At 39.5% G+C, this 9,559-nt stretch overlaps 1 long non-coding RNA gene across 1 annotated transcript; it reads right to left on the bottom strand.

The window, feature by feature from the left end:
- Window positions 1–6,514: 6,514 nt before the first annotated feature.
- Window positions 6,515–9,045, bottom strand: LOC142599425 (uncharacterized). Its single transcript, XR_012832988.1, has 2 exons — window positions 8,613–9,045; window positions 6,515–7,600 (listed from the first exon to the last, which is right to left on the bottom strand). It is a non-coding gene; the product is annotated as an uncharacterized LOC142599425 (long non-coding RNA).
- Between the last annotated feature and the right edge of the window lie 514 nt (window positions 9,046–9,559).

The following is a 9,559-nucleotide window of genomic DNA, read 5'->3' as shown; positions in this document are numbered from 1 at the left end:
AACAAAATAATTAGAACCACAAGTTTATTAGTTAAAGTAACTCCAGAAAGAAGGATAATGGTGCAATATTGGTCTTGTGCTTCTGTCATGTGAGATCCAGAGCATCGTAAGATAACCAGATGCATACTTCTCAGAATTCAGAGGAAGCAACAAAAGCTGACATCCTCCGATATAGGTCTGGAGATTGTTTCAGTGAGTGAAGGAATAGCTGATACATGCAAATGTCTACTTGAAAACAAAATGAGACTTAAAGGAGCTCTGATCTCGTAGATAAATGTTTTGTTTTACTGCTAGGAAATGTCATTATAATAATGAAGTATGTTTCTCTACTTGAACCTATCTGTAGCACACTGTAATTAGCAAGGAAAGTCTTTTTTTCGTCAGACATACCCTAAGTCATAATCATTGCACAGATTACAAATGCAAACTGAGCCTAGCTGCTGAATATCTACATGTATTCTGAGTTCCTTATTGGCTCTGTTTACTTTCTGCATTTATCCTGCAGTAATTCTATCAGTCTGCAAGTTCTACATGTCACCTCAGTGGGCCTAAAACCAATGGTTCTCTTATAATTTGATGGATGGACAAATTACCTGATGATACCCAAGAGGTGGTTAAGAAGATCATACCTGTACAATATCATCTGTATTTTTTGTATTTAGTAATACTTGGCAGTCCTGTTATCTACAGAAGAAAACTGAAAATTCCTTCAGTTTGGTATGATTCTGCTTAGGCTCCTGGCATTGGGGATAGTAAATCAAGAAGATGCAAATGTAATCATGCAACGCCCAAAGCAGGGTTTCTGTACAGATCTCCTATATGGATGCCATAATCCCACACAGTCATCAGTGATCTCTCTTTCTACAGGAATGATGCTGTTGCACCAGGAATTCAGCAGGCAGCTTTAGGCTTTCCAGTACAGTGCACTGAGTCAATGTATAATTAAAGTGATTAAGCATCTGGATCAATGAATATAAAGAGAGTTAAAGAGAACCTCTGATTTTTCTGTATTCAGACATTTCTCTTTACATTAACAGATCAGGTCTTAAAGAGGGTGTAACCATAATCATAACTTCAGAAGTATCATCAGCAATACATATAATTCCTATTAAATCTTCATACCCAATAACTGTCCTTGGGAGATGTGGAGGACAATGACTCATCAGCTGAATCCATAGCAGTTCATTCCAGGTGACTTTAAAGGCTTCTCACCAGAAATACCTGTACAAGCAAGTTCTTGTTAATGATTTACAACAGGTCATCCAAGCATAGTTCACTGCACTGAACCCTAGCCAGACAATGGAAGTTAGGACAGCACAGTACTCGGGATTCAGTGACAATATACAGTGAACCTTACAGGAAGGTGAAGTCTGTTCTTTACTTATCTGTTGTAAAATACATGGAAACTGAATTGAAAACTGGGTCCAGCTCATGAATAAGAGGGATTTGTATGAAAAAGCTCTCTTTCAAGAACTGTTGAATTGTGATTTAAAAATGGATGACATATTTTTGGTTACATTTCTTTTTGTGGCTCTACGTTGCTTTATTTTCCTGAGAGTACAACAATGGCTGCAAACATCATGGTCTGCAAGAGATGTTAGGAGCCCTTAGGGACAAATTCAGATAGCTGAGTGCAAGATGGAGATGGTTTTACATAAAATGGAGTCTGAAAAACTAAAATACTTAACAGTTTCAAATACATGATATTGAAAGTTGATTGTTGATGATACTTCTTTTCAGGTAGCATAATCCTAGAATGCTGAACTGTGAAAAAAAATCTTGTGCATCCTTTTTAGGGCAAGAGTATGTGAATGTGCCACCAGCACCAGTAATGAAGGTATAACTGACTAAATAAACCATTTTCTGTCCATCTTGGAAATTCAAAAGCAGCTGTCATTTCAGCATCAAAGCATTCTCAGTAGCAAATTGTTTGTGAACTGCTGAAAGAATTTGCAGATGAAATACAAAAGTAGATTGGTCTAAGTGCATTTATTCACTTAACAAAATACACTTTGCTGCTGCAGCACACAGGAAGATGAGATTGATGTCTGTCTACTCCCACCTTGAGTAAAAACTGTTTTCAGAAAAAAGGGGCCTCCTAGTACCATAATGAACTCCAAACATAAGTACCTCAAGTGGTCTCTGTAGATAAAGAAATATTGTAATGCAATACTGACCTTCTGAGGACTGGTGGAAGAACTGAACTGCCATTAAATGTGTTCTACATAAAAGCAGAGGGAGAGCTGTGCTCATACATCTGCTTGCAACAATCAAATGCTGAACAGACTGACTGCCTCCCTCTGTTCTTTGAATGATGATGGAAGTCTGGAAGAGTCAGATCTTTATCTGACTTGTATCAGAAAACATCATTTGATATGTGAGGAGGACTTAGAGCAGCTATCTTACAGTAATACCTTTCCCATTGTTGTCAGTGCCATTATTTAAAGAGTCAGCAGTAGTGATTAGCAATCAGCCCCTGCCTAGATTTTATTTCTGTTAGTGAAGCTATACTGGCTTACAAGTTGTGCCTTCATCAGACAGTACTTTGTAAAATGTTCAGCAAATACAGTATCAGTTATTGATATATAGCTACTCGGTATCTGCAACCCGCACTCAGAATCTAATGGTTATGCCTACAGTCAGCTGGATAACTGCCCACCTTCTGAAAATGCTAAATGCTTATTGATTGAATAGACTGGAATAGCTTTAATATTAGACTACACAACGTAGCTGTCATAAATTCATACTAACTACTGAAAAAAAAAAAAAGCTAAACTGTTACTAGCTTCAGATTTCCTATTCTCCTGAAGAGATCACATTTTTGCTGAAAATTGTAATTATTAACTAACACATATTTCTTTTTCTGTGTTTTGGATGAAATATGAATAACAGAAGTCTCCAGTCTTCTAATATTACAGTCCTATATTTTATTTTCCACAGATGCTGTTCTTGAAGCTAACAATGAAGGCAAAGTAAAATTTTGAATACAGAATATTATTTCTATGTTATGCTGACAATGGGCCAGCAAAGATTGGAGACCATTATATCAGACAAACATATTAGCCCTACCTTGACACTGGCAGTCTTCCTATTTTTCCTATGGCTTTGGTCTCCTAGGGTTTGGCTGGTTGAGGGAAAAGTCAAAATCAGAGTAGTAGAACTGTAACAGTTCTACTCCAGAACAAAGGGTGCAGAATGCAACACAGAGGAAATAACTCAGTGTTTGAAAGAAAGAAAAGTGAGAGTACAGAAGATATGATGACATCTTGTCTGAGGACACCTTTGGAACTCACCTGCACAAGCCATCACACTACTCCACATCACTGCAAATAGCAAAGACATGAAAAAATCTGCTTTGCAAAATTCAAGCAGCCACTATTACTTGCTTCTGTGAAATTTCCATTATTTCACATGTTCACATGTGTTTGGATGGACCTCTTGGCTTGTCTGAAAATTCACGCTGAACAGGCTTCATATCATGTTCTCCAATTACAGGCAGTAACAGCAATACCCACTTTTGCATCTCCTCATCCTGTTCCAGAAGCACTGGCTCAACTTGTGGAACTTGAAAAGTGAGTGAGTCCTGGTCCTGACAAAAAATAGTCATCACACCATGCGTCAACATCTCGCCAGTCAATAGAGGTTTGCAGGGCTACTCAATTGCACAGACTTTTATGGAACTACAGGAGAGATGGGTCCCGGGTTTGCATTTACTTTGGTAAATCTTCATCTCTAGCTGACCTCTATTTTCATCTTTCACTGGCTGCCTCTTGGCAGGAAGACATATTCAAAAATACTACTCATATATGTCTTACATTATTTACTAGTTATTATTTACATAACAGGCATATAACAGTCTTAAGAACTGGATTTAAGGAGGTGGTAGTATCCCCAGCAGTGCCCAGAGTCAGTGTCTCATAGTGGAACAGCTGAGCAGCTCCCACACCTGTCTTTGACCCCCAGCATTTTATCCAGTCCTCTAAACTGCAAGCTAAGTTTTTCTGAACTTTTTCTTGTCAGCAAAAAAAAAGAAAAAAAGAAAAACAAAGTAGGGATTTGTGCTGATCCTGCATCACAATCATTGCCAGATTTCCTGTAAGAGCTCAAGAGGAGGAAACAAAACATGAATGTGAAGTGAAAAAAGCTGGTAGCACTTTAAAAATCATGGCAATAATGCTGCAGAACATTCTCTCCAACACAGCTAGCAGGCTCAGAAGGAGAGACAGACCAGAAAACTAAATGCATAAGTGATCCCATGACTGTAATAACAGTAATAATTAACAATAAATGCTTTTTAATTATATTTCGCTTTTTGCAAAGACTTAATGATGTCTTGCTTGTAAATGTTTTAAGTTAATGATAAAATTTTTTGTTGATTCTTTAACACAGACATGTGCCCGGGGTAAGTTACCAAACATATAATTAAAGGATTTCAGATATCTAGTTCTCCTGAAGCCAAATGTAGGACTTCATTCTCCATTGTTCAGTCAAATCATTGTGCAGTCAGCGGCTCAGGCACTGTTTGAGGCTTACGGTGTGGATTGTGCATGAAGCTGGTCTTAAGAACTTAAATGACAGAACAGACAGAGGCCGGGTGCTCTTTCAGTAGCACATGTGCTTTGGTAGCTGCTTTATCCGTGAGTCTGCAAAGAGACTACTTAAGTTGCTGTTATAATCATCACGGTTACAGCCAATGTGCCACATAGCACACATGGTCTTGCACAGATGGAAGATGCACTTGATGGATGGAAGGATGTGCTTGAAAAAGAAAAGTTCTTGAAGGAAAAAATCTTCCCCTACATACTGGGAAGAATTATTTCTAGGTTGTCTGCTTTCCTACTTTTTATTGCTCTTAACATTATCTTAATTGCATGTGGAATGTTTCCCTGGTTGTCTCCAGTCTCTGAAGTAAACTTTCATCTATAGTGAACATTTTATGAACCTATCAGTCAGACATAATTTCTCCCAGCAATAATATGGTCCATAGGTCTACGGTTTTCCAGGAAGATTACGTGGCCTGAAAGGAGGAGTAATCTAAAACTATCTGTTAATGTTTCTGCATGTATAATACTTGGAACTGCAGCACTGATAGTAGGATAGATCAAAAAACTTCTTCTGCCAATTTAGCTTTAATCCCTTCCAGACTCTGTAGAGAAGTCTCTGTAAAAGAGAATTAGAAAAACCACCACATTTCATTGTTGGAGTGAGTCCAGAGGAGGGCACCTCTCCTATAAAGACAGGCTGAGAGAGCTGGGGTTGTTCAGCCTGGAGAAGAGAAGGCTCTGGGGAGACCTAATTGTGGTCTTCCAGTACCTAAAGAGGCCTACAGGAAAGATGGAGAGAGACTGTTTACAAGGGCATGGAGTGATAGGATGAGGGGTAATGGGTTTAAGCTAAAAGAGGGTCGATTTAGATTAGATGTTAGAAAGAAATTCTTTACTGTTAGAGTGGTGAGGCACTGGAACAGGTTTCCCAGAGAAGCTGTGGATGCCCCCTCCCTGGAAGTGTTCAAGGCCAGGTTGGATGGGGCTTTGGGCAACGTGGTCTGGTGGAGGGTGGCCCTGCTCATGGCAGGGGGGTTGGAACTAGATGATCTTTAAGGTCCCTTCCAAACCAAACCATTCTATGAGTCTATGATTCTATGTCCTGATGTGCTATGTTCACTATGTTCACTGTTGCTTATCAAAAAAAAACACAAATCAAAAGGTTTTCCCAAATCAGGTTGCAGAATATTTGCTTGTGAAAATCTGGGTTACCTCTGGAGAGGTAACATCTTCATATACAGAATCTTTATAAACAATGTGAATATATGTATTTTATTTCTACTCATGATGCACCATGCATACCCATACAAAAATGGCATGGTATACATGTTATTTTAACAATTAACTCAGGTAAGTTTTTAACAGAGGCATTCCTGAAGAGGTTTCCCAGACAAGTACTGACCTAGCCAAGGCCTGCTGAATTTATACTGGGAACTAGACTAGATTATCTTTAAAGGACTCTTCCAACCCAACCCACTCCATAATTCTGTAATTCTATGATTCTATATTCTGGGATAAAAGGAAAAAAAAATAAAAATAGCAAAGTACTTAACACATACTGTTATTTAAGCACTAAGCCACTATCCATGTCTTTTAGGCATGCTTCTCATAATTCTGCAGGATTCAGATCACTATGGTTTATGAAACTGATAGACACAAAGTTCTTAGACTTGCTGCTTCCTCCAGATATTTTAAATAATAGAAAATATGTGGAAAAGAATGCTAGAATTCAACTACCCTCTCTTGCAGTGTTCACCAGACACAGATCTCCCTGATGTCACTAGTCAGCTGATCTTCATGGGGTCACAAAAATATGAAACTTGCACACAGTAGATAAGACTTGGTATGGAGCTTGAAGGGCAACAGATAATGCTGACTAGATATAAACGCACATCCTGTCCTAGCTGTGCATTTCCTCTGAAAATATAAAGATAACAAAGGAACAAGCTGACATCTTTGTGTCACAGATGCAAGATTTAAGGATTTTCAATATCAATTCACAATTCAGCATGTTAGAGTTTTCAAGCATTGCATTTTACAGTTACCACTATCATTTTGACTTTCACTAACTCCTTAAATCTTCCCTTCCTTCTTGAAAGAGTAGAGATTAGGAGGATTAACAGAACAGCTCTCTGTCAGAGGCACAACCCATACGTATTTTCCTTTAAAACTTTATAAACAGTCAGTTATATTGTTTCACCAGGCATACCTATCAAAGGGGCTCTACAGAAACGTTTTCTCTTGAGTAACAGCACACATCTGGCTTGCCCTAGGTATGACAACTAAAGCCCTTTCATACACAGAACAAGTCATTGTGCAACGGATACATGCCGAGTCATCCGATACAGAGATTTCTTGCAAATGATTGATATCACTACAGGAACGACCAGATGATTTCATAAGACTTAACAGAACAGACCAGAAAAGGCCACAATTGTATCTACCTGAATTCTGCACCTCCCTGGGTGAATCATTTGGCCCTGATGTGGGACAGTGTGATGGGAGATCTGGGTGTGTGTGAGTGCACTGAGCAGCTTTCAAAACTATTTGGGGAGCCAGTCAGAACTCTCCAGAAAGCTGGGTGTAGGTCACAGGCTGCTAGGTGAATACCCTTGCGCTAGATAAGCTAATGGTCCCTTTGGACCTTCATTTATAATCTGAATCAACTGCTTTTGAAACGTAGTTATCTACTCAACCCTACACATAAGCACACCTTCTGAATTCACATCTGCAGTTTATTAATTCCTTCATTTCTCCAGATAAGAGGGGTTTTCTTTAGTAAAGAAGGGAAATGTTTGATTCACACTTTTCTACGATTAGTTTAGTATTCATTTTTGTGCACTTGCTACTTCACAGCTCTCCCCAGGAGAGGCAACCAACACTCAGCCTGGCTGGCTGTTCTCTGCCGTCTTCCACACTGCCATGAGAAGCCCAGAGCTGGAAGAGAACATCTACACTTTGGTATTATTCCCAAACTCAGCTGAATGTTGTGTCCAGAAGGCTTATCAGGTTATGTTAATGAATATAGATTTCTCCAGAGTGTCACTGACGTGATTCTGGAAAAGGAAAAAAACATAGGGATTTTTTAGCCATACAACTGGCTAAATAAGGGTTGAACTAGACATATGGATAAAGGTAATTTGGATGTTTGCTTAACATTTTTTTTCCTTGTGTAAATAAACCAGGTTATTTTGAGACTTACAACTAAATTGCATTGGTTTGTAACATAACTTGCAGAAATCCTAGAGGTAGTGCTGGGAAATGCCACACCCATCTCGAAGAGAGGAAAAGGAGAACCTGAAAAGTTATAACTCAGTCTAATTTTATGTTTGAAAAGCTATTAGGACAAATTATGAACCATTCATTTAAAAGCTCCCATCTAATCCGACAGAACAACTAGAAGGATGAAGCCATAGGAAAAAAGTAAAGAAAGAAACATATGGAAAATGCCATAGAAAAAAAAGCAAATGGTCAAAAAACCCCATAAACTAATGAAAAACAAGCAAACCACCAATCTTGTCTGGAAGGTAGAAGGTCCTGGAAGGGAAATTTTTAATTCTTGTGTTGTATTTTGGTCCTATAGCAGTAACTTTACCTATATTTCAATTTGAATTACAAGCCATTGGAGATACAGTTCTTCAACTAAAAATTAGATGTATAATGGTTTAAAGCAAGCCTTCATATTTTTTAAATGCAGGAAGCATCGACATTCCTAAGGTACTGCTGTGTACCAGAAAACAAGAATGGGTGTGGCAGACACACCTAGATTGACAACAATTGTCTGAGCAGAACTACTAACAAGAACGATATTATTACATTAGCAAGGCCATTATGCAACAACCTGAGGAAATAAAAGGGACATAAATTTGACTTCAAAGTTTTTTATATTACCTTACAAACCATCAGTATTGATAAAACTTTATTGTATTACTGTATTATAAAACACTACAGAGTCTTAGGAGTTTATGTATTAAAGAGTATATAAAAATTAATTTGAACTTGACTGGATGTCTACTATTCCTGTTTTGTTTGATGTTGTAGGATTTGTATGCTGAACGGCTGCCTTACCTTCGTAGACTTTTACCCTTTTAGTGGAGGATGAACATGGCAAAAGTAATCATGTGGATCTGGCACCAGGGAAAAGAGCTGGAGAAGTTAATAAACAAGTTCATTCACAGGAATGATGTGGGACACATAGCCACTCCATGCAGCAGCTCTTCTGTTGTCATGATTGACATAAAGGTTCTCAAAGGGATGATCGTTGTGTCTTTTGACAAGTTAAATTATTATACTGGTTAATTTGGACAATTATGTTTTCACACATGAAGCCTGGCTGACTAGGGATGCCCCTGAAGACTCTGGCCTAGAAGAGAAACCCACATTTCAGGATAGCAGAAGCAGTGGTTGCAGCCAGCGCCACTTGCTCGTTATCTTCTCCTAAGGTGCCTCAGCCAAATAACCCAGCAGCTCTGTTGGTGCTGCTTGGCCGTTTTCTTCAGCTGCGGCAACTTGGAGCTAGAGGAGCAGAGCTGGGCACCACGGAAAAGAAAGGCAAGGCAGCCTTGCTGGGCAGTATTTCAGTGCACCTTTTGGCACCACTTCAGGATACTCAGAGTACCACTCAACTGACGTTATAAAAGGAGAACACCATGGTCTGCACGCCTTGCGTGTAAGAGTGGTTGTGTAAGGGAGCAGGGAGCTGCAGAGAATCCTCTGCGGGGGCTGGGGGTGGACGTGCTCCCGACGCCAGGCCACGGCCAGGAACAGAGTCACTTGCACAAGACACTGCAGCGGAACGGCCAAGCACCTCTGGAAGAGGAGACACACGCGTTTTCCTTCAGCGCTCCGAAGACACCCATGAATTAGTCTGATCTCGCAGTAAGGCAGTCAAACAGTGGCGGCACTGTTCTGGCGGTCACTTGCACGGACTTGTTGGTTCACGCCTGAAACCGGTGAACGCGCCGACTCGACAGCTGGGAACAACAACGGCGTTTAATCTTATCTCAATGGCGCAT

Source organism: Balearica regulorum, chromosome Z (genome assembly GCF_011004875.1).
Source record: "Balearica regulorum gibbericeps isolate bBalReg1 chromosome Z, bBalReg1.pri, whole genome shotgun sequence".
In the NCBI taxonomy this organism is placed as follows: Eukaryota; Metazoa; Chordata; class Aves; order Gruiformes; family Gruidae; genus Balearica; species Balearica regulorum.
The sequence above is the reverse complement of the archived record's forward strand: the minus strand, read 5'-3'. Positions and strand labels throughout refer to the sequence as shown.